Below are 23095 nucleotides of genomic sequence, written 5' to 3' on the forward strand. Positions count from 1 at the left end.
ATACAGGCCAATCTTCACCTAGCCAGGAGCCAGATGCTGCTGCCTATTTTCTAGTTCTTACAGAGGCATCCCACAGCCTGCCTGTGCCCCTGACATGTGAGTCTCTTTCAGCTGACAGTGATTTTTATTTGCCAACGCCCGTCATTGTCTACAACCTCGACCCCTAGGAATAGGGCAGGCAAGGCCAGTTCCTGGGGCCGGAAAAGTGAAAATTGGTCCAGAGAGAGAGATGGAGAGAGAGAAGATCCCAGAGAGATAAAAGAAGCTGGGAGGACCCTGTTATAATCTGCCCAAGTCTGTTCCGATGTACTCCTACCGCGTTAGCTGGAGACACCGAACAAGGGTCCAAGGTTTTTGGGGTCGCAGACCTCTAGGGCATTTATCAACAGAATGCAAGTGATCCATAAACTTGAACAGGGGAAGAGTCACAACTTTGTTTATGAACACTGCACTACAATTTAGTATTTCATTCCATCATAAAGGCAGGCTACAATACTGCCTTTACGGTCTGCCATGTAGTAGAAGCACCAAAGACTTCGCCACTGACAGAAAGCAGACTTTTTCGTGTCCGAACACAGCTGCTGCAGGTGTCTCAAAGCGGCCCCGTTGCAGATCCCTACTTAGGAGAGATGGTGGCCATCTGTCCCACCAGATCTTGTTGTTACACATACATTAGGAGCTTACAATGGTGTGCGTGTGTGTGCACGCGTGTGTGTATCTAGTGTTATAATCTTCTGCGTTGCATTTGAAGCATTTAAACACGTCATTCTGCGGGTCCCTAAGTTTGGAGGACTGCCAAAGGGCCACAGGCATCAATGAGATGAAGAGCCATTGATTGGCCTGGTGGTAGAGAAGCCACATGAACAGGGGACAGGGGAATGTGGGTATGAGACCAGGCCCTCTGGCTGAGGAGCCAGCCGGCCTTTCCTTTGACCTACACCTTGAGGAATTATTTGGGTACGTTATTTTTCCTTGTACACTTCCTCAGCCCTTTATCATCCCCATTAGTTTTCCGTATCTTCTTATTTTTATGCCTTTTAAATCTTATCCCTCATGTTTGGCATACTATCGAATCTCATTTAGTCTTTCTGTGCACAGAGCTGGGTTTTCTTCCTTCAGGTGGTCTGTTTTCTTTCCTGGCCTACCTCTCTCACCCCCTTTCTCTCCTTGCTGTATCCTGTTACCTCTCTCTTCGCCCCCCTGACCCAGCTGGCTGTCAGTCCTCCCTCCTTCCTGGGTTCTGCAGCAGATGCTTCGGGCACCAAGCGCCTACAGTCCACCTTGCATTGGGGAAGGGCATTTATTTTGTCTAGATGACACGTTTCTAAGGAGCCACCAAAAAACAGACTGACCACCTGAATAAATGACAACCAAACATTCCATGGGAGAAGGGTACCTGCCTTTGCCAACGCAAGCTTAAATATAATTTGTAGGAGGATGGGAAACACTCCTGCTTGATAATCCCTGCTGACCAGATGTCTAGGGAAGGTCAGCAGACTAGACCAGGATTCTTCTCAGTGCATAAATTCCCAGAGTAGCAAAAGAGAAGTATACTGCTTAGTCACTGCTAACAGGGGGAGCCCTCTGTAAGCAGGCCTTTACCAGCACTGCTTTTCTAAATCAGAAGTGAGGAGGTTAGACTAGAGGGAAAGCCAGTGTGCCTTCATGACCTGTGTGCTTTCGCTCTGGACAAACATCCAAGTGCACGGCGCCTCCTCCCTGCCCTCACCAGGGGAAACATTTGTCCTGAAATAGCCAACTCTCCCGGCAAGGTATTGAAGGCTTACATGTAGACTGAAAACGTGTATCAATGGCCTAAAAAATGAAAGGAAGAAAGAACAAAAGGGAAGAAATAAAGAGAAGAAAGAGAAAAAAGGAAACGAATCTGCATTTGAAGACATGCTTCATTTTGTCGAGGGTTATTCTGTATTCGAGAATGGTTCACAATCTTTTATTTTTTTTTAATGTTTCTATTTTACTTCTTCTTCTAAAAAAATGTTTATTTATTTTGAGAGAGAGAGAGAGAGCACATGCAGAGGAGGGGCAGAGAGAGAGGCAGAGAGAGAACCCCAAGCAGGCTCCGTGGGGCTCGATCCCACGAACGTGAGATCATGAGCTGAACTGAAACCAAGAGTCGGACGCTTAACCGACTGAGCCACCCAGGCACCTCTGTTTCCAATTTAATTCTAAGGAAAGGCACAATTCTTTTTAGAAAACTATCTGAAAGTGTAGTGACACTTACATTGGAGAGTTGTTAACATATGAAGCAGCTCAGAGAACTTGGGATAAATTGAAACCACAAATTTTATAAACTTCACTGATCTGTTCATTGATCCTCTTAAAGAAAAAAATCCATTTTTATCAGGGTGGTTCTTTTTCAACACTTGTTCATTTATTTATTTTAAGTGAATTATACTGCCCTTGCCAACAACTCATCCCCTTTGGGAAAATAGCATGTTCCAAGGCTGTTAGTTCTTGAGAAGACTGCAGACTTCATTCTCACATAAAATTTCATACGCCATGTTACAATGTATTAATTCACTGGGCTTTTATAAGGGATATACAATTATATACTAGTATGTCAGATATAAAAGCTGCCATCATGGTTCCCAACCACTTGTAGAATAAAGCTCTCCAAAGTCACAACCTGCAGATACAATATTAGATTTATTGATCTTATGGAATATTCAAACTTAAGTGTAAATTAAGATAGCATATATTTATTTAAAATAAAATACACAAGGGTAAAACTTCTCAGGTTCTACTTAGTGAACCTTTTCCCCCTCCCACGTCTTCTTCAAACTCCACAGAAACTTATTATACGGCTTCTCTTGTTACTCAAAGTAGGTCAAGTTCAGATGCTCCGGTCCTTGATTATGTTTTTATTTTCAAATATCTCACCCAAACTGAGAATTTTAATTCATGCTATGTATTGCATAAATGCGTTTATTCGTTGTGTTCTGAACAAAAAGGCTTCGTTTTTTTTTTTCATGCTCTTTTCCCCAGAACATGCTGTTTAACAGCAGTTTCTCTTCTGCCAACAAACTGATATCAGTTTATATGATTTAAGGTAGATACACGCGCAAAGAATTGTCCCAGCAGAAGTGCTGTGTGGGCCCTTTAACACTACACCACATAAAAGCCACAGTAAAACAGGTAGAAGGGATGCCAACCACATAAACAGGATGAGGCTCCAGCTAAGTCTCCTATCATCCCTGAAAAGCTACAAATTGGGAACCAGGATATCTGCCCAGATCAAAAAGGATTCTTCTTCCTGTGCTTCCTAAAAGAGAGACCATTTCTTTTGGATTTTGTCATACCTGATTTCAATGGTACATCTTTTCTCCTCTAACACTGCTGTGCTCTCACTAGACCAGCATCTCCACTTTAATGTGAATTTTCATGGTTTCCCCTGAAGATTGGGACAGCTAGGCATATTTTGTTTTCTGACTTAACATAAAATAATATTCATTTCTAATAAATTCTCTAAAAATGTGAGTGCTCCCCTCGAGATAACAGGGGATTCTGGGATTCGGACCGGTCAACCCAACACAGACGGCAAACTGAGGTGGTGGGGAGGCGGGGAAGGGGAAAGAACAGCATCTCTCAGTTCGGGCTCTCCATGGTCATTCCTGTCACCCCAAAGCCGTTTATCAGCCGACCTCCATCTACCCCCACCCCAGGTTCTTGACAGCAGTGATCCCTCACCTTCACCTTTCCCTCCTCCACCCCTAGTTACTGCCTGAGGGCTTCTGTCCTGGCTTCTCACAACATCAGGGATGCAAATCCTACCCCAGGCTACATAAAAGGCACCAAGCTTCCACCATCTGTCTGCCTGTAACTCTCACCCCTCTGTGTGGCTCTAAGAAACAGGTTTTTCCCAATCCCCCTCTCTGTTTACTCCAGCTGACTTTTTCTTGATTTGTCTCCAGGGGCAGGACCTCCTGATGCCAGTAGCTACAGAGGAAAGACATGGGATGTTCTTAGAAACCAAAATTCTGTCCTATAAGAATGGCTAGGGCTATATGGCATCCCGAGGCTGCTGAAGAAGGTCCCTTTGTTATAAGGTCTCTGTGGGTAACAAAGTGGCAAAGGGCTATTTTCCCCCTCTCTGAGCCTCAGGTATATCCGCTAGAACGATATTGTTTTGCCTCAGATTTGCAAAAGCCTAAAGTGTGACCCAACGGTCAGAAATTCAGAAGAAATCATACCAAATCACTTCATTGTATTCAAAAGAATTTTCCCCTCTGATCTACTATGATTTCTCTTATTTTCCCAAATACTTGGGAGTGAGGCCAGACAGAGCTACTCCTCCTGACAAAAAAGACTGCTACAATGATTGGGAATCCATTCAATTTTATTTAACGTCACCTAAAGGTTTGCATGGTTACTTAAACGCTGTTGATTTGAAGGCTTATAAGTATTTGGTTGCAATTTTTTGCAAATGAGACACATTTGTGATGGTGTATCCGTTATATGATAGTTATTTTTTTTCTGGTTATGCTGACTGAGGCAGTTATGAAGAATTAGAAAAATGAACTTTCTTTTAATAAGTTTTTCCCTAATTAATTTTAAGATGCTGAAAAACAGCAGTGGCCATAATCCATTTATGCATCAACATGGCTTATTTTGGCCAAGAGTCAGAGGACAGTGGTTCCAGTACTAGTTATGTTAGGAACACACAGAGTGGCCTTGAACATATCACTGAATCTCCTCCCTGCTTCTGGATTGGGGGCAGTGATATCTGAGATCCCTTTAGCTCTAATATTCTGTGGTTCAATCACTAGAAAGACACTGGCAAAACACAGTTTCTACTGTTTGTGACTATAGATCTCTGTTCACGTTTGGATTCCCCCCTCTCCACTGCTCTTCATATTTTAAATGGGAAGGTCTACCAAAAGGTTCCGAAAAGAAGTCCATTGCCAGCAGCCAGTTGCCTAAATTTGCTTTCAGCACCAGGATCCCATTCTACCAAGATGTACCCCAACAGACTCTGAGAGAGGGGACATGCCCCATCAGCCTCCCACATGATACAGGCAAGGACTGGCGCTCCCACAGTATGCCTGCCTGTGGGGTTTGGAGTAAAGGGCTGGGAGACCTCACCCATACTTCCTTGTGGACAAAAGGTCTTTAGTACCAAACAGGGTCAGGGAGCTTGGGACACACCCAGTGTTCTCTACCCACAAGATTAACCAGCTTCCCCACTTGCTGGCTGGATGACAATGAACACATAACTTAAGTTCTCCATGGTTTAGTTTCCTCACCCATAAAATGGGGAAAAAAAATAACTGTCCTCCAGGGTTGTTGTGAGGAGTAAAACTAACAGTTCACGCAACATATCAAGAATAGTGCCTGGCACAGAGTAAGAGCTCAATAAACACTGGCGCTGATTATTATTACTACCTGTCTCCCCAGGACATCTCAGCAACGCGGGGGTGGGGGTGGGGGTGGGGGTGGGGGGAGGGCGGACCGGGACACTTTGGTGTGCAATTGAAGTCTTCCTTCAAGAGTTCCCCAGGGACATGTTCCAACCTGTTTCTCCATGCAGAGGGAAGTGGCCCGAGCACAAACCCAGGTAATAGGCATCCGGAAAGAAATTGGCCCTGGGGTAGTTCTCGCGGGGTGAGGGACTGCATTCTGGGATCCTACCTCAGGTATCCAGGTAATTCGGCAGAAGCCAACGCTCTGTCCCCTGCGATGCCTGGCCTGTGAGGGTGTGGCCTTTGTGCTCAGGAGCCGCGGGGAGTCAGCGCTGAGGGAATCCCCGGTCCCGCTCCTCGGGGCTCTGAAGCCGGCCGCGGGGAGACTGGAGCTCGCTGCTCCAGGGGTGCCCCAGGGTGGGAGTGAGCGACCTCAGGATTCCTCCCCCGGAGCCCTGGCAAGTCGACGTCTCTTCCGGAAGGGTCTGGCCAAGGCGTGGGGCCCAGAAAAGGAGACTGCGCTGAGCTCTGCTTTCTCCCAGCTGGTTACGGGAGAGCAGCAGACTTATTATAACAGGGCAACCGCAGAGGCGGCTGTGCCCCGAAAAGCCTGCACGTGGGAGGCCTGGGCAAGGAGGGCCAGAGGGTTTTAAACAGCTCGGGACCCCACGCAACCTCCAAATTCTTCGATGGGCCAGTGGAAACCCGGCACTGGACTCTCCAAGGTGCTGCTTGGAGAGAGGCGTGCACCTCCTCAGAGAGAGAAGGGTTAAACGAGGTGCTTCCAGGCCTTTGGTAGCCCACCTGGAGAAATGGAGCCCGGGGGGGGGGGCGCCCGGGGCGCCCCTTCTCTGCAACAGCAGTCTAGGCCCCCTCCCGCAAATGGTCTTCCATTCGAGATTGCTGGGGGGCAAAGGAGGAGACAGCCTCGCCTTCCCGCATCCGTTAAGGCGGCTGCAACAACCACAAGGACCTACCGAGGGGCCCAAACGTGGAAAGACCCACCTCTGCCCGGGGCCCCGGCCTGGAAGCCAAGTCTCCCCTCATCGGATGCCCACACCCCCTCGCCCTGCGTTTCCCGCACGCCCTCCGGCTCTTGGCTCCCGAGCCTGCGGGCACAGCGTGGGGCTCCCCCACTCCCTCGCTCCGCCCAGGTGCGATTTGCGGAAGGGCGGGGGGGGGGGGGGGCGGAAAGGTGGCTTCCCACTGCAGCCTCCGCCCCTGCGCTCTCCTCCAACCGGTTCGAACCCCTGTCTACTCTCCTGGCGCTGGGGACTCCCCCCCTCCCCTGCCCGGCACACGCGCCTCTCCTGGGGGCCAGGAATCCCCTTCCCACCCTGCGGCTGTGCAGACCTCCTTGACTCCAGAGCGCCCGGCAGGGAAGGTGGGCGTGGGTCTACGGACTCGGCTGCGGAGGTGGAAGGGTGTAGAAGCGGGTGCCGGGGAAAGGAGAGGACTCTGGTCCTCTTAGAGCCAGGAAAAGCATCCCTGGTCCATGATCTGACCACTCGGTCGCCGCCTGAGACGCCAACGCATTCACAATCTCGCCTGGAGGTTTGTTTCTCCTGGAGAGGAAGATCGCCCCGTTCCAGGCACCCAGAAGCCGGCCTTCCCAAGTACCCCCCCCCCCCCCCTCCACCCCCCTCCCCCCCCCCCCCCCCCCGGGCTCTGGCATTCCAGGGCTCCATTCTGCCTCTCTGCGCCTTCCCAGGTGCCCAGCCCCTCCCCCCATCTCTATTTACACACCCGGGCCAGAGCTCTCCGGACTCAAATCCTTTTTCCTCCGTGTCAGGTGACGGCTTGGACTGGCCCCTCGCCCACTTTAAAAGCGGAGCCCTTTGGTACCCTGTCAACCAGATCTACCCGAGACCCCCACCCCCACCCCTCCAGCAACATTTCTCTCCCCAAATGACTTACTTCACCCACCCGGATCTGCACTTGCTGTTCCCGCGGCACACAGCCGCAAGCCACTCCAAGGGTTTCATTACCGAGTTCGGGGTGGCATACGCAAGGATGGACCGTGCTAGACTGAGCCCCAAGGGTGGCCGCAGCCTCCTCCCATGTCCCACCCCTCCTATTGCATTCTCTCTGCTCCTATCCCACCCTCACGAGCAGGATGAGCACTGCTGAGTCCCAAACCCTCGCCTCTCTAGCGGGAGCTGCAGGGAGTGAAAAGTCGACTAGCAAGAACACCGAAAGAGAAATGGGCAGATGCAAACGTCAGGGGTGGTAGTGGGGGAGGGCTGGGGGAAGGGCGCACGCGAGAACTAGACCTGCAACTTGCACGGCACGGGGTGAGCACCGCGCGGGGAGGGGGGGGGCACAAAACTTTGCAGACTATTGCACAGCAGCTGGCTGCAAGCGAGCAGGGGGTCGACTTCCCCCCGCCAGGAGGGGTCTCTCCCAGGGTCTGCGCCAAGGGGACCGGAGCTTTGGACGTGGCTCTGACCTGGGGTGACAGTTCCCCTCTACTTGTTACGGGAAGGGACGGCCTAGGCACCCGGGTAGAGGGACGACACCGCGCTTTGCGAAAAGCAACAGGCGGCTGCACCTTACCTTGCGCCAGTCCCGGGCCGGGGTGGCTGCTCCATCCTCGTGGCGCAGGGAAGAGGCGTTGGATGCGTATGCCTGGGGGTGTGAGCTGCCAGAGCTGCAGCGCCCGCTCTTCCCACCCCGCTGCCAGCCGGGCTGCCCACCCCGGACCCGGCCGGCCGGGAGGGCTCGTTCCCCGCCGCGGCGGCGGCGTTAGTGCGCGGCGGCAGGAGCGCGGGACGCCGGCTGTGCGTGGCTGGCCGGCGTCCTCCGGCGCCTCCACCGAGCGAGGGTGCGGCTCCGGGCGGCCGTGCGGAGCACCGCTTGGCTCCCGCTTCTGCGGCGGCTGCTGCAGACCCTGCGCCCGGCCCCGGAGCCTTGCAGGAGGAGGAGACAAAGACGCGAGGGAGGCGAAGCGCCGCTCGCCCAGATGCGATCGTCTCAGTCACTAGAGGGGAATCGCCTCCAAACCCCGGCTGAGGATGAGGGAGGAGGGGCGAGGAGGCTGGGGACGGGAAAAGCAGCAGGGAACGAACGTGACAGTCAGAGCCCTGCCACCGCCTCTCCCGCGCTGCCCTCTCGCCAGCCGGGTGGAGGGTCCGGAACGGAGAGAGAGGGCGGGGGCTGAGCGTTTGCTGCGGGAGGAGAGGCGCCGAGGTGGGAGTATGGGCTCCCTCCGCCTCCCTCGCCTGCCTTCCTCGCACCCCGCCGGTGCAGAGCTCCTCTCTCTGGAAGCTACGGCCCCATTCTTTCTCCTGTTTATCTAACTACTGAGATCCGAGCTGAATAAAACCGGCAGAAGAAGCATAATGTGGTGATGGGTTGATTGTCCTCTAATGGGGAAAAGGCGGATGCCTAACAGCTCTTCGACACATGATGGCCTACTGGGTGCTGTATGTAGCAGGCTGTTCCGGGGTAAGAGGGATAAAGTGAGCTATTCCCCGAAGGCTCTATGTTCCAATACCAGAATGATCCCCTGCGGTTCCTGAAGCACAAAGTTTTGGCCATGAGTCCTGGGCCCTGATCCCCACCCCCTACTAGTCCAGTTTCCCAAAGCAGAAGAAGGTGTTAGAATTCAATTTGCCTTCCCGTTGCAGGGATGACTTTCTACAGCCAAAACCAAACCAAACCAAACCAAACCAAACCAAACCAAAACAACAACAAACGGCGTGCAGAGTATATATAGACCTTAAGAAAGTGTATGTGCGTGTGTTCATGTGTGTTTGCTAAGATTAACACAAATTACTGGTTTTAGTGGTTCTCAGTTCATGATTTAAATTATTTAGCAGATCCGCACCTAAATAAATAAATGAATCAAGAAACAAGCAATTGGGGCCAGAGGAACCAGCCTTCCCAGCATCTACAAATACCACCTTCTTTTACAGCCCTGTTTCCACCCCAGCCCTCACCCCTCACTCCAGGCAGAATTACTTTTCCTCTTCTCTTTGCTATCGCAGTCAAATTTGCCAATCACTTGCAGAATTCACAAAGTATAGATTTTTTTTTATCGTTTTCTATTGCATCACTCACCTGTATTACCTCCTTTTTTCTTCTTTTTTAGGATACCACTGCAACATCCAGACTTGTTTTGTGTCTAGTGGGTACTCAAGGAAAGCTTAGCCTGTTGGAAGTCGTTTTCTCCTTTAAACACTGCTAAATCCCAGTGTGTCTAGAATTAAGGGAACTTGGATGATGAAATTTGGGAGGGTTTGGGGAAGGGGAGGGCACACATACTTCTACTCCCAGCTCCTCTGACCTAGAAATGTAAAAGTATTTAATTCATTTTTTGTTTCTGGACACTTTTCTTTTCCCACTGACCAGCCTACGTCTGTTTGCTGAATTCCCATAAGCAAGGGAAACCAAGTTGTTGGGCAACTGCATAGAGCAAGTGATATGTACTCAGTTGCCCACACCTAAAGCAAACCCATTCCACGCAGAGAATGACCAAAAAAATCTTTATTATTTCATGACCTGTGTCAAGTATGTTGAAAGACTGCCAAGGTGTCCTCATTTCCAATGAGGCTCTCTTATTGTAGATGCATTTTAGAATAGTTTGAAGAGTACTTCATTGCTGAGAGGTAAAAAAAAAAAAAAAAAAGTGCTATGTAGTTTAGGGATATTTAAAATTGTTCTTTATTTTCTATCCCCACTTCCTATGCATTGTAGGATGGATACCACCTAGATCGGGGATGTGCTAAGGAAAAGGTCCATAATGTGTAGGAGATTAGAAAACATGATTGCTAAGATATCTTCTATTTCTAAGATGAAACTGTGATTGGAAAGGTTGTGGGTTTTTTGTGGTTTAAGTTCTGTTTATTTATTTTGTTTTTGTTTTTTAAATGAAGTCTTAGGACTTATGGATGGCAGGTATGTAATTTGGTGTAACTTTTCTGAAGGGAAATATGATGTTACTCTTGAAAGCATAAACTTTTTGGAGGTCATTGTCCCTAAGACTGTACTTCTAGAAATTCATCATTAGGAATAAATAATGGATATACAGTAAGATTTATATACAAGGATATTCATTGCAGTGTTGTTTACACTAGTGGAAAATTGAAAATAAACAAAACCAAATTGAAATTTCTAACAAGACTGGAATAGTGAAATGTTTTTAAATCTATAAATGGATACTGGTCAGACATTAAACTGTGGTTGTAAATGAGTTAAGTGAGTATTGTTATAAATGATAATTATAATTTTAGATGCAAAAAAATCAGATGCACAAGATGAGAGACACAATAATAAAAATTAATATCTGGAGTCAACAGATGTAGGTTTGGAGCTATACATTTCTACTTGATAGCTATGTAGAAATCTTAGACTTGAACTTCCAATTCCTTAAAGGTATAATTGGTTGATGTTAATTACCTCATAGTGTTCTGTTTTCATTGAACTTTGCAAAACACTTATTTCACAAATAAGTGCCTACTACACGGTAAAAACCTCAATATGTTTTTCTCTTGGCAATCGTTACATGTATAAATGTGAATATATACATATGTTTAGGCTCGTGTCTAGAGTAATGTATACTCCAGTATTAACAGTGGTTATCCCTGTTCATACAGGGATTACAAGTATCTTTTAAAATATATAGGGTAATCAAAAGCAGAGGAATTTGTTTTTAAATTAGTTCTCTTTTAATTAAAACAAACGATTTCTACCTATTGACAGAGGAAACCTCTAGACTTGGATGCTTTCTGCTCTACTTGATTCACATGCTCATCAACAAGACTTGCTGACCATTGGTGTCGCCCATGCTATAAAAAGGATAAATGACAGGGCATGGAGTTTGTCACCTCTGATATAAACTTAGATTTGTTTTGTAGCAACCAGGAGTCAAATCCAGCTCAGCAAAATATGCTGTTTAATACGAGGAGCTGATTGGTTGCTGCCCCTGACTTGTCTTGACAACCTATAAAAAAAGAGAAGAGAGGAGGTATCAGAAGCTATATTTGTAACTTGATTAGTGAATTAAGAAGGAAGCCTAGCACCGAAGGGCCACTTCATTCAATGACCTTCACATCACAGCAGCGGCCCCTCTGGCCCAGAGGGGGAGCTTTTGTAAAACTTACTGTGTATATTACAAACATTACATTACTTACTGGTGTTTTCAGTTTAACTCTCTTTAGAAATAGGGGTAAGCAATTGTTTTAAAATCAATATATTCCAGTAATTTTGCAACTAAAGGAAACCTCTTGAAATTTTAATTGCATTTTCCATTTGGAACTCTCCAGAGAAATGGAAATGCATTTTTCCGAGCCCTTGAGTTGATTTTCTGAAATCTAAATAGTTGGGGTGACTTAAATGAATGGAATCAAGGCAAGAAGATGTTAATATCATGAATCCTTTGTGGAACGTGTTCCAGTTAAGTACTCTTCATAACAAATCACCCCAGAACTTCTTGGCTTAAAATAACAACAATCTTTTATTAGCCTGAATCTGGAATTTGGACAGGGCTCGGGGAAGAAGGCTCACTTCTGGCCCACTCAGTGTCAGCTTAGGGCCACTGGAATCAGAAGTAGAGGATTCACTTCCCAAATGGTTCCATCACATGCCTGGCAGCGTGTGCTGGCTCTTGGCGTTTGACAGGAGCTGAGGCTCAGACCTCAGTTTCTCTCCATATGGGCGTTTCCATGTGCATCTTTCCCATATCTCCATAGTTCCTCATAGATTTCCTCACTTTATGCCATTTGGGTTTACAAAGAGAACCCTATAGGAATCGGACCTTGCCTGGATAATGAAAATCTGAACATTATACAAACAATCTAGTCTTCGAATGGCGTTGCAAGTTTTAACCCAGTGGTGCCCATTATACAATCTAGTCTTCGAATGGCATTGCAAGTTTTAACTCAGAACTCACTGGGCAATGTACACTCGTGAATCTAGCTCATCATTTGGAAGACTTGGGTGCATGGATCAGTTTTTCTTCCATTTACTGAGATCATTTGGAATGCAAAGTAGTGCACCCACCATGGGAAACAATATGGAGATTCCTCAAAAAATTAAAAATAGAACTATTATATGATCCAGCAATTCCACTTCTGGGTATTTAGCCAAAGAAAACAGAGTCACCATCTCAAAAATACGTCTGCACCCTCATGTTCATTGCAGCATTATTTACAATAGCCAAGACATGGAAACAACCTAAGTGTCTATTGATGGATGAATGGGTAATGAAAAATACATACACACAGACACACACACACACACACACACACACACACAAAATGACACTATGGAATATTATTCAGCCATAAAAACGAAGGAAACCCTGCCTTTGTAATAACATGAATGGACCTTGAGGGCATTATGCTAAGCGAAAGAAACCGGAGAGAGAGAGACAAATACTGTGTGATTTCACTTCTATGTGGAATCTAAACCAAACCAAACCAAACCAAAACAAAACACCAAAAAAAAACAAAAAACAAAACTCTTCAATACAATGAACATATTGGTGGTTGCCAGAGGCAGAGGTTGGGGGGAGATGGGAGAAATAGGTTTACTGTTTAATAAAAATAAAGGAATTAGAGGACTGGCCATGTATAAATGCATAGTAATTTGTGTGTGTGTGTGTGTGTGTGTGTGTGTGTGTGTGTGTATTTAATGACTGGTCCACATAGTGAAGACCAAATTCCCTATCATGGTTTTTTCATGGGCCTCTGCCATTTAACTTTCTTTCCAGCTCTGTCAGCTTCTTTTATCTTCTCATGTTTATCCATCTTACCTTGGCTTTATGTAGACTCCTATTCAGGCTAGCTGTTGACAAGTTCACCTCTCCTAGTAGACTTATCATAGGGGACTAAAGTTCCTTGAGAGCAGAGACTTTATTCCAATCAATTTATGCCCCCACAACTGTCAGTCGAGCCATGCAAGGAGTGGGTGCTTATACATGCTTATTGAAAAGATGAATAATTCAACACCCCTTGCCTTTCCAATTCAATCATTCTATCTCTAAAATGGCAATATTGCTCGTGAGCTGCTCCACAGGGGAGCTAATTAATTCTCTGAAACTGGAAAATGTTTTGAAGTTCCACAGTACTTTGGAAGCACTCAAGAACATTAATATGTGCAATAAAGACATTATTATTACTTCCCTGACACATAAATGGTGAATAATCCATTTTAATGTGTTTGTTTTGAATATACTCAACAAATTTGGAGGAAGTAATGTATTGTTGGCTCATTTCTACTAATGGACACCTTGTGTGGACTGAATAAGATGTGGCCTCTTCTGGCTCTATTGTTTGCTCATTTCTCCAGCTCTCAGAACCACTATTATACATGTTTTCTGCCAGAAAGGTGCCCAGGATATGAGAATCAGCCTTCTTGGGGTTCCGTGTCTTGACAGGTCATATGGGTACCTATGGGATTCTAGGATTGCACTCTTAGTTCCCTAGCCATATAATTATTGTGGGAAATGTCTTGTAGCTGAGAGATCCAATAGAGAATTCCTATCCCTAGGTGGAAATACCAGACTCTCTTCTTGGGCATTTTGGACAAGAAAACTGGGAAGACCAGGCTCATCTTTCTGATGACTAACATCGCAAGGTGTAACTCATAGGAGCCATGAGCAGGCATGATATCTGCCATGCAGAGAAAGCCACACTATACTGTGAGGGACAAAACTTCCACACAGGGACAAATGTGAGAGGCAGAGTGATTCCCTCTAGGGTCTGAGTCCCTGGTTCAAGCTATTTGGAAGTCCAGCCATGTCTCTGCTCTCCCCTGCTTTTATTCATCCTCTTTTTTCAAGAAATCACCTTTTTGCTTAAACTAGTTCACATTTAGTTTCTGTCTCTTGGGACCAAAAAAAAAAAAAAAAAAAAAAGTCCAACTAATGCAACATCAAAGAAAGATTTGAGAAATGCTTCTCAGAATATGTTTGATTAAGGGTTGGAGAGAGTGTGCTTGGGGACACTTCGATATGAGGCTTATAGTTTGAGAAGTTAAAAGCCCGGTGACTAATATAAATTGAACCATATTTTTCCAGATAATAAAAATAGGATCTGACATGTAAAAGCAGGATCCCAGTGTTTTTGACTTACTGGAATGTAGGCTTCATGAGGGAGAAATCTGGATTCTTTACCACTGTTCACTGATGACTACAATAGAATTCTGCACATGCTAGATAATTCTGCACATTATTTAATAAATATTTGTGGAATGAATGAATGCATTTATTTGTTGCATATCTTCCTTAGTCCTAGTCGAAATATGGAAAATGACTCCTTATTGAATCCATACTACAAATCAGCCACTGTGCTCAGTGTCAACAAACATGTCATTTAGTTTATTACCTGACCTTGGAGCGGAGGCTATGGGTGGGAAATGACTATGGATTCCGAGAACTTGTTCTAAGATGAGACAGTTTGTTCAAACAGTTTGCACGTAGATTCTATATGGTGGGGGTCAGGATTTGAACCCAGGAGCATCAGTCTCCAAAACGTGTGCTCTCTCTAACATACCACATTCACATATTAACATACAGGGCAGGGGTCTCTTCCGGAGCAATAAACTAAAAGGGGATAAGGCTGAACTGGAATATTGCTTCATATATAACTCCAGCTCTAATGATCAAGGATTTAGTGAACACAGAATTAGTCCTCACTCTACAGACGAGTAAGTGCAGGTCTATAGGGCTGCATCCAGTATTCATCAGTCAATATCTACTCAGAAAGTCTCATTTTCAGGATGGAAGCTCTCTTCTTGTTCTCCTGGTCTTTCCCTGGAAGAGTTAGAGGACTTACTCCTTACCCCCAAGACTGATGGGAGTTGATGGATAAATACCCTACACCTTCCTCCTCTTTTGGTTTCACTCCAAGGCATGTTCCACACTGTCTCCAAGAGGTCCTCGATGTGACTGTGCCCCAATTACCCACAACACTAATTTGCTTAAAAGTATACCCTTTATTGGCTTCCTTTCCTTCCATGTCTCACTTCCCTTCACCTCTCCCAGAACCTTCCAAACAAACTACTCAAACTCTCGCCTTTATCTCAAGGTTCTGCTTCTGGGCTCACCTGAGCTAAGGAGCTAAGTCATATCTCTGGCCCCTTTATCCTCATCCTGAAGGCAGACTGTCAGATTACCTGATCGATGAGTTTGAAAGAAGAAAGTGAACATTATCTATTACTTCAACTCTTTTGAAGAGGGCAAGTTCATAGGACATGCATGTTTGGACTACCCTCTGCTGTGGGCTTAAAGGCTTGCCTTCGTGGGAAGGTCTTCAGTTAGCAACTGGATGGATAAGTCAGTTCGTTTCAGGAGTGATGTATTAGGACACTCACCAGATCCTTACAGATCTAAAATCATGCTCTCCAAACAGCTTTATCAGCAATATTCACATGGTTCATAAAAGCCAAATGTGGAAACAACCCAAATAAGCATCAACTGATTAATGGATAGACAAAATATGTTTATGGAATATTATTTGGCCATTAAAAGGCATGAAATATTGAGACCTGCTATAGCATAGCTGGATCTTGAAAATGTGATGGTAAGTAAAACAATACAGTCACAAAATATCACATATAATATTATTCTATTTATATGCAATGCCTAGGATTTCTGCAGAGGCATAAAATAGATTTGCCCTTGCTTAGGGCTTGGGCGTGTGGAGGGGAGTGGGGAAGGGAGGAGATAGCTGAAGGGTGTGGGGTTTCTTTTTGAGGTGATAAAAATATTCCAAACATGACTAGAGTTATCCATATCTCTTAATATACTAAAAACCATTGAAAGGTACACTTTAAATAGGTCAACTATATAGTATGTGAATTGCATCGGAACAAAGCTCTTGAAGTTAGGTCCACATTGTGATGCAAGATGTTAACATTAGGAGAGGCTGGGTAAAAGGTGTACGGGAATGGCCGGTCTGTACTATCTTGGCAATTCTTTTGCAAATGTAAACCTACTTTAAAATAAACAGTTTTTAAACTTGGGTCTAAACTTGGGAAGGTCTGAGCTTGGGAAGGGTCAAAACTTCTCTGACTCAGTTTCCCTACCTTAAGGGAGAACAATACTACAATATTCATCTCGTAAAGTGGTTATAAGAATTATACACTATCAATTGAGATAGTGTATATAACACTTACTATGTCTGGCAGATAACCTCTCTCTCTTTCTAACTAACTAACATGGGGACCTAGGTGCATAAGGCAGAATCATCAGTGCGTCTCAGGCATCCTGTTTCCCCCCCACGATCTCCATTACCATCCTGTCTCCCTGTTACTTTTCAGATGTGAGATTTGCTTTGACAAGGTTTGGTCAGAGGTTAACATTTATAATAGTACAACTTAATAGGTATAACGAGCCAACTCAGTCTGTAATGCCAGAGATTTGGTGGTGGGGTTTGGCGGGGGGGGGGGGGGTGATGCTGGGTGACATTAACAATTGATGCCAAAGTGGCCCTCCTTAGCAATTAGTTGTTCTTGTTTCTTTTTGCCTCCCATCATAGCTACTTTTGTTATTGTTTGTGCTTTGTGAAATGGGATCGTTCCATCAGACCCACATGTAAGCCTCAAGTTGCTGATGCAGACTTTCCTTTCCTCCTTCTGTAGCACTTATGGAAGCCGGCACAATATTTCTGCTAGCTGGTCTGGAGTCAGTTCTGTATCTAATTATGGGGTTGATTTTCTTCTTTTGTATTAAGGTTTTCTCCACCCACTGGGGGTGTTAGGGATTTGACAAGGAAGCTTTCCCTATGGTCCCTGTTTCATTGTAAGAAGCCAGGGGCGTGGGGGAAATGCCCTTGTTGGAGTAGAGGCTGGGGTTTCAATCCTTTCTTTAAATTCAAGGGACAAAGGAAGCTTCAGGCAAGCCATTTATTTCCCCAGGCTTGTGAATTGGCCTAAATCATCTCTTCTGCAACTCTTAGTTCCTCTTAGGACTGACATTCTCCAAAACACAAGCATCTTCTTGAAGCTTACTGACAAGTAGTTGCCAAACACCAGAGGAGTGCTGATATGTTGTTAGCTAATATTATCTCTCATCTGTTTGTAGCATCTTGATGGGAAATCATCCCTGGGGAGCAGCCCTCTTCTGGAGTCTGCTCTGAGAACAGATTTAGAGATCGCAGGAGGAGGGGATTATGGAGAAAATGGATCCCTCCAGCATGGACAGGGATGGTGTCATTCTGTTACCGTTCTGAAACAGATACAGACAAACCAACGGAAGGCTGGTCTCAGTGCCTGGAAAAGGAGTATTACATAAGTGCAATTTTACTTTCTGCGTTAATCTTTGCTGAGGTAATTGCTTTCATTCTATTTTCAGTGTGTTGTTGGCAATGCTGCGTGGCCTACTGACAGTTGTTCAATAAAAATAGAGATCATACCCGAGAGGAAAGGTGCAATATTCACACATGGCCAAAGTTCTTTGAGCCACAGTACTCAATTCCTCAAGAGTTACACGGCGAGAGGCAATGCTAGCGAGTTGTACCAGGAATTAAGATTGAGTTACATTTATAAGTTGTTGGGTGTATCTGGCACGCACCTTTGGACATAAGGAGTCGTGCAACAGTTTCAGCGAGGGGCGCGAAGGGGCGTAAAAGAAGCTCAAAGTCCTATTCTTCTCTCTACTCACCACATAGTCACCCTTAGCCTCCCTATGCATCACCAAATAGAACTAAGTTTACCCCCTCAATATCTTGCTAATGGTCCACACCACTCTGTCAACGCCCCTCCACCGCTGGCTTGATTCAGAACATTATCATATCTCACCTGGGTACTCTATTACCCTCTGAAAAGGTCTAAGTGTCCTCAACTCTGCTCTCAGCCCAGCAGCAGGAGCGATTCCCTAGTCTGCAATGTGTTGGTCACATGCCTTGTTTAGAATTCTTCAGTGGTTCATAATAAAACCAGAACTTTATCACACAGCCCTATAAGTCTCATTATAATCTGCCTACTTCACTAGCCTCCCCCTCTATGATTTCCTCTTCTTCTAGGGTCTAGCCAAGTTTAGCTGTTCATGGTTCCCCCAAATTCACTGCACTCTTGTGCTGCTTACTGGGATACTTCCCAGAAAGGATACTCCCAGGTTCTCCTTACCTTTTAGGTGCCTCTCACCAACATCTTCCCCAAATCACCTTTCCTAACTCACTAAGGACGATTTCCTTCCCATTTCCAATGCTCCCTACATACGGCCATATGGCTATAATCAAACTAGCATTTGCATGGTGAACTCAAGTGTGACCACCTAAAGGCTGAGACCATGTGTTGGATCTTCAACTCCCTAGCACCATACCAGACAAAAGGTGCTCAATAAATGTCTTAGGATGAGAAAGGAAAGAGCATTTTCTAAGCACCTAAGATACGACAGGCTCCGTGTTTGATTTGGGGGAGGTGCAGGACAGGAAGGGAAAGTAAGCAGCCTATGACTTACATCTGGGAGAGTGATAAAAATAATGAGAGGATGGGCAGAGATATTAATAATAATAAATCATGCATACCGAAAAGTCAAATAAGCCAGAAAGTCCTCAAATCTTGGGTAAAATTTAATAAATCACGGAGAGGAAAGCAAACTAAGGGTAATATTAAGGAAATCAGAACTTTGACTCCAAATGACTCCCCCTCCCTCAGTGAATGAAAGGCCCCTGGAGTTCTCACCATTAAAGCCTCCTGGCATATTTGAGGATGGCCATGATAATCAAGCATCTAGCATAGGGGGTGGATTAGAAAATGTACATGTTCCATAACAGCGGAATCCTAGTAATCATTTCTCATGATCTGTGGAGATATTGAAAGGAATTCTTAAGCAGATGGTTTTATACCTATAGAATTTAATCATAGGTCCCAGCAAAATCATTCTCTTATTCTCTGTAGCACTGAAGTCTGACTTTTAGTGGGTAGTGTTGGGAGGTGAAGCAGGACAAACAAGTAGCAGACAGGAAATTATAACGAAACTTGAAGACTATATTACGGAGTTAATATTTTATCAGGAACCACTAAAGAGTTTTGAACAAAGTATATCACAGTCACATTTGCAGGCTAGGAGTCTGACGCTGTATGCAGGATGGATGGGCGGTGTAGAAGGGTGGGGATAGGAAGAGCATTTAGGACTCTAGGACAATATTCAAGGTGAGAAATATCAGTGTTTAGAATCAAGACAATAGAAGGGTGGATGGGGAGACATGTGCCTCTAGAAGGAGACAATTCTAAGGTCTAAGTTAAGTCATCTAATGCTATCTAAGTGACACATTATATGATGGACTCCAATTTCCCCTTCCACGTGCTAACTCAGTGGGGTGTCCCTAGCCCATCAAGATTTCTATGGCCAACAGAACCTCAGCCCCACTGTGACAAGTGCAGTTGGCTGCCCAACCAACTTTTCCTCCCCACCATTCTTACAACAGAGCCCATAACTCACTGTAGGAGCTGAAAACCTGCTTTCCCAGCAGACTTTGCAGTGAAGGATTAACATCACACATGACTGCAGTCACTGGAAACTAAGGGGAAGCTTGGTGCCAGGAATTTTTTAGTGAAGGCCTTTTTCCCTATAAAAAATAACAAGAGGAGAAATATCCCTTTTCTTCTACTGATCATGCCCTTTGTCATGCCTGTGTGTGATGCCTAGAACTGTGGCAACCATCCTGAGACCATGAGAGAAAAGTGTGAAGACAGAAGCCATTATGTCAAGGATCGGAGAAGAAGAATGGAAAGAACCTGGTTCTTTATTGATGTCATTTGAGCTTTTTAAACCCACCCTGAAACCACATGTCTCCAAACTTCTGTTATATGAAATAATACAAAGCCTAGTTTTAAAAGTTCTTGCTACTCAAAGGGTGGTCAGTGGACCAAGTCTCTCAATATAAACTGGAACCGGTTATAACCAGAGAATTCTGTTGTAACCACAGAATCTTGGGCACTAGCCCAGAAAACCTGAATCAGAATCTGCATTTTAACCAGATCCCCAGTGTCAGTTTAAGCTCCTTTTCATTGAGTATTGTGTTACTTTCCTTGAAGCATCCTAATTAATATATCATTACATACAGTTCCCCCTATAACTAGAAGTAACTGTGTTTTCTCCTGTTATTCCACAATACTTGACCACCTCTCTGCCACAGCATGCCTTTTATTTTGTCATATATACGTAGTAGAGTTAGAACTGTCTGTGGCAGTCTGATCGATACAACGTCATAAATTCCTTAAGAGAAGGCCCTATATCCTACTGGCCTTTCTACTCCCCCTTCTGCCCAGCATTAAACTCCGTGAAAGCAAATATTCAAATATTTATTGAATGAAAGAATAAAAGGAGTAATAATTTCTTTGTAATTCTTCTTGCCAATGAGAATTTTAGAACCTCCAGTAGATAGACAAAATGGACTCAGAGGTATGCTCATGATCTGCCTCGGGCTATAAATGTATTTTGTTTTCTTATTCAACCATTTTTCCAGGTAGAGCCGTGCTCAACAGAGCTCTTCAGAGGCAAAATGCTCCGTAAATCTGGTTTTTTCCTCATGGTGGGCCACATCCTTGCCATCTTTCTAAAGCTTAATTGCCTTATTGTCATTGGAATAATGGAAGTCATCCCAGGGTTGGCCCTGTCCAAGTCACCAGATGCAGCCCTCTGGGGACCACTTTTTCCATATGCTGATTAATTTATAGTAATCAATGCCATAAATTAATCCACCATTTAGCATCGAACGTTGACCACTGAATATGGCCAGGAAAGAAATTCCTGGCCATCTAGAAATCAGGAAAAGCCAGAAAGAGGCAGGCACATTTAGCTGACTCTGCTTTCCTTAAAAGGCTCTGGCGGTGGCCAAGCTTAGAGAAGCTAGAAGGCAGGGATAAATATAGAAAATTGATTTATCTTTTTCATTTAATAAAAAGCATCCATAGATTCTATAAAGTAGAAACTCTGCATATAGGTCACCCAAACAGAGGACGCACACGGGGAATAGATTTTAGCCTTCTCACAACACATACAACAAATAGAGAGCCATGTGGTTTGACTTTCTGGTTTTTCCATGATTTTGTAAACACACCTTCACAGCCCACAGCATATCGGCATGCTGGCCTCCCCCCTCAATATCTGGCAAAATGGCAGTCACCGTAGGTGTAGTGAGCAAAACCCAAGACCTAAGGCAAAGAGGCTTAGGATCTGGTCCCAACTCCATACCAGTTAAAGGTAAGAGGTGAGCCTATCCCAGCCTGTTGGTGCAAATGAGTGCCATCCGTTTGATTATGGACACTCCTCAATCCCAAATTTTAGGGTGGATAAGAAAAACCATATACTTATTTAAGGGAAATAGTTTCACAAAATTCACGGAGGTTGTATGAGATCATTTAGAAGAGGTCGTACTAAATTTTTCCATCTGTTCCAACAATTTCATTTATTTACTGACAGCCCTAATTGGGCAAAGGAGGGGAAGACGTGATGTAGCAAAATAATCCCTAGCAGTGCCTGCCATAATTCAACATTGTCCACTGAAAGCTAAACTTTATTGGACCAAATTGCCCAATAAGGCCCACAGAAAACCACACATGGACAGCTGTGGTTTTAAGTCCCCAATTGACTTTGCAAATAGGAAAATTGCAGAAGCTATTTCAGAATCTGGGAATGCTTATTAGCAAATTTTGCCTGTTCAAATTATGGCCTAGATTGAGAAAATCAGTCTTATAATTGTTGGGGGCATTTTTTCACTCCCAGAAGAAAAACTAATTTTATGTTTATATTAATAAGATTTTTTGAGACACTGTTCATTTGAAATTGAGTGGAAGTTAATTCCCCAGAAAGGAGTTGGTTAACCAATTTATAGACTTACCAATTTGGGTTAACAGACATCTTACTCATACTTCTGATAAATGCACAGCAAGAAACAGAGCCCTGAGCAGTTAGTGGCTTGCCCAAGGTCACTCAATTAGAGGCAGAGCTAGGACCACAGCCTCATTACCTCTTTTAGACCAGTGGTACTCAACTGGTGGTAATTTTGCCCCCCTGAGAGACACTGAATAAGGTTTGGATACATTTTTGGTTTCACACTAGGAAGAAAGTACTACTCACATCTAGTGAATCGGGCACAGGAATCCTAGTACACATCCTATAACGCACAAAATGGCTCCCCAGCATAGTAGTGATGAGGCTAAGAAACCCAGGGGTGCAAGTATCATTTAAATAATAAGGCTTGCATACACACATACACACACACACACACACACACACACACACACACGCAAACACAGAAATGACCAGAGGATAAGATAGCTAGCTACATTACTTCTAATACTTCTTTATAAGCAAAACGGGAACAGAAATGACAACAGAAAACCTTCGACTTTTCCATAACTTCTCCTCTTTCACCCACCTTACTTCCAACACCAGCCCATCCTGCCAGCTCCTCTTTCAAACAATATTCCCAAAAGCAACTGCTTTGGTCCACCTCCACTGATACCTCCCAGACCTGCCACCATTCTCTTTCCCCGGGTCCACTTCAACAGTGTTCTCAATGATTTATCTTCAACCTTCCACCTGTTCAATCTGCTTTCTGCTCGGCAGTCACAGTAACCTTAACAAAGCAAACCTGATGGTGTCACTTCCTGTCCTAAAGCTTAGTCTCCACTGGGACTAATTCCATACATAGCCCAGTGTGCTACTGGAAATAAGTAGGGACGTATGTTGGCTTGTCCTAGTAAGTGGGGAGCTACTAGCC

The 23095-nt window shown here is 44.9% G+C and overlaps 1 protein-coding gene and 1 pseudogene across 1 annotated transcript in view; one reads left to right on the plus strand and one right to left on the minus strand.

Moving 5' to 3' along the window:
- LRRC3B (leucine rich repeat containing 3B) overlaps positions 1–8075 on the minus strand; it is a 90402-nt gene extending 82327 nt beyond the window's left edge. The window contains exon 1 of the mRNA XM_030329731.1: positions 7977–8075. The gene's annotated coding sequence lies outside the window, so the exon portion shown is untranslated. The remainder of the gene's footprint in view (positions 1–7976) is intronic.
- Positions 8076–8434: 359 nt separating this feature from the next.
- The window catches only part of LOC115522798, a 124056-nt pseudogene continuing 109395 nt past the window's right edge, over positions 8435–23095 (plus strand).

This window comes from Lynx canadensis, chromosome C2, assembly GCF_007474595.2.
Source record: "Lynx canadensis isolate LIC74 chromosome C2, mLynCan4.pri.v2, whole genome shotgun sequence".
Classification (NCBI taxonomy): domain Eukaryota; kingdom Metazoa; phylum Chordata; class Mammalia; order Carnivora; family Felidae; genus Lynx; species Lynx canadensis.